The sequence below is a fragment of the Lolium rigidum genome, chromosome 2, assembly GCF_022539505.1.
Source record: "Lolium rigidum isolate FL_2022 chromosome 2, APGP_CSIRO_Lrig_0.1, whole genome shotgun sequence".
NCBI classification, from domain to species: domain Eukaryota; kingdom Viridiplantae; phylum Streptophyta; class Magnoliopsida; order Poales; family Poaceae; genus Lolium; species Lolium rigidum.
The window spans coordinates 257,938,550-257,941,710 of NC_061509.1; positions in this window are offsets into that span (position 1 = coordinate 257,938,550).

The window sequence follows — 3,161 nt, forward strand, 5'->3', positions numbered from 1 at the left end:
CGGTGAAGGCTGACGGACATAGCTCTTCGGAATAAAAGCAACCCTTTTGAAGAAATGGTTATGAAAACCTGCATTGGTATTAGACTTTCTGGTCTAATGCTGTAGCTAGTGCATTAAACACCTCTTTCCTATAATGAACTTGTTGAGTACGCTCGTACTCATCCCACTCTTAAATCCCCTGCTTAGATATGGAGGCATCGAAGGAGGATCTACAATGCAACTCGAAGACCGAGGAGTCAACAACTACTTCAAGGAACAGGAACCTGTCAGAAGAGTCAGATACCACATCCAACAAGGAGAAACCTAGATTAGCAATAGAAAGGAACTAGCTTCCTAAACTTAGCTCCTATTTAGCTAGAATCTATTCATAGCCTCTATAGCTAGGTAAATACTCTACAAATAGAGTTCGTGATAGGCTTAGACCATGAGTCGTTCTTCTAGAGTTTATTTGCAGATTTACCTCATTGTAAAGTAGGAGGCTATGCTGATCTTCTGTAACAGAGTCTGTATGTAATTCGATAGACATGCCTTGGACCCGCATATGTTTCTGTTGTACCACTCTGAGCGATATAATGCTAGTGAAACGATGTTTCATTGGTGTTATATCAGACTTGCATACTACACCATGCAGTGGTATGCCGGGTCACCACAGTTGGTATCAGAGCCAATGCTTTGACCCTAGGATTAAAACCCTTTAAAGGAGACCTATAGGATTGGTAGTGTCTATAGGAAGTTCTCTTAGCCAAACCAAATTATTCTAATGACTTGAGATGGATATTCACTTGAGAATAATCCTGACACACTTGAGTCAACATTTCTTACCTAAGTGAAGTTCGTTAGTTAATCCCAAGTATGCAGCATACCATTAAGTCCTTCAAATAATAGATGAGTAGATCACAGTTGGTATACAATACATGGTAGTCCAAAGAGAGGATACAACCATAAGGAAGATATCCTATTGGAAGATGTGTACCAACACATGTTATAGTTAAATAAGAATTACTCAGACCTGCACTAGAAGTAATATCAAATGATGAAGATAATTAAGATATCCTAATAGAAGATGTAGACCCAAATAAGTAATGAGTAAGTAAAATATCTAGACGTGTGAAACAATTGATAGTAAGTGATAACTCTGAGTTATGTGAGGTAGTATAGACCATGATGAGTCAATCATGGGAGGTAAGGAAGAGAGATAGGAATAAAATATGTTTAATTACATGGTAGAGTTATTAATCATATATGATTCACCTGAGAATCGTTATGTGATGGACTAGAACATCATAAATACTTAGAAGAAGTACAATAAGAAGCCAGACAATAGTGCAAGATTTATATTCCAAAACCATGGGAACTGTGTCTAGTACATCAGAACCCTAGCTATATGGTAAGAACATATGGAAGTGTATGAGCTATATTTCCATAGTTATGTGTTTAGAATAGCAAGGCTAGAACCTAGACATCTCATGTGAGATAGTCCTTAATAAAATGAAGGTTAAGTTAGTGCTTCCAAAGAAAATTAGGTTAACCTCAACTATCCTAGACCACTTGGTTTCAAGTTTATCACATTGCAAATGTGCAATTAAGGTAAATGTTGAGACAAATAGTAGAGTCCCCAATAGTCGTGCTAAGTATCACGCTATAAACCTATCTTATGTGGTGTTATATACTACACATCAGAGCCTGATGTTTAGAGATGTCATACTCAACTATTTTATTCAGGCTTATGATGATGTGTATTATAAGCACAAAGCTGAATCTTCTTGGATTTTAATGGATTTTCATTGTTTGACTAGATCCATACATGAAGTTTGACTTTGATATGCAAATGCATGTTGCAATATCAAGTTCTGACTTGATGCTATAGATCTAGAGGGTAATAGTATTCGTGTGAGGAAGTGACGAATTCTGAACATTTTGAAGACAAGATGAAAGTTCATCAGAAGAAAAGAGTAAAGTTGTGGGAAGCAACCACAATATTCAGAAGGAAGTACCAACCAAAACTCATGCTTTACCTCAACAGAGGAGTACCTTAGTACATAGGAAGCATGAAGGGGAGAAATATGATGACTGTGGAGTAGTAGAAGTAGAACCATAGTCATTATGGAAGAGGGAATGCATGGGAAATCACTTTGGATACTACATTCATAGTGGTTATCTTGCAAAATAAACCCTAAAGGAAGGAAGATGACATATGAAACCATAGCAGATATAAGAAGACCATAGTCGATATCAGAAGACCACAATTGGTATAATATCAATACTGCGAGATAAAGTAGAAGATGTCTCGTCCAGTTGATCAGAACCTATAATAGAATCCATTTTCAGATATTAAATAGCCACAGTTGGTATAATAACCACATCTGGTATCAGTTAGTATTACAAATAGTCCACGATTTAATTATTTGTAACAAAAGTTTGTGAACAAATAAAAATCTTGTCAGCCAAATAGCTAAATCTATAATCATTTAGTCGAAGGATTCGCATTGGATGTCCACAATTGAGTGGATACACCACCAACATTCTTCACGAGACCTTAGAAGAAGTAAAACCCATAAGTTAGAACCAGACCAATATTCTAATCATAAGTCCAATAGTTGGAAGAAAAAGGAGTTGAAGACCATAAGAAAACTCTAAGGGGTAGAGTAAAGATTGAGTTGGATGTACAATAACTCAATACCTTGAGCATAATAGAAGAAGAAGGTCTGAACTGAGAGGAAGTTCGATCTTATTTTTATAAGATTGTTGAACACTACTTTCAGAAGGATGTCAGACCAGAAGCCGAGGTTCATACCTCGAGGAAATAATAATTGGACTATAACTTGAGAAAGTGAGTAATATTTACTCAGAAGTATGATAGCCCAAGTAAATTAAGGCTAAGGAAGTTGGATGAAGGATTGTAGGAGACCAAATAAAGCTCAAGAAGGCCAAAGACCAAAGGAGATTGACTATAAAAAAACTAAAGTCCATTTGAAAGATTCCTTTCATGGAACCTAAAGAATCCAAAAATAGTAATAGGTATCCACTATAAACCATGATTGGATGGACTAAATGAGTCTAATCCATTATTAGAAAAATAAACCATCACGACCAATTCCATAGTTAGTACCTTACCAAGTACCATTACTGCACTTTTGGCAGTAAGGGAAAAACAAAGACCT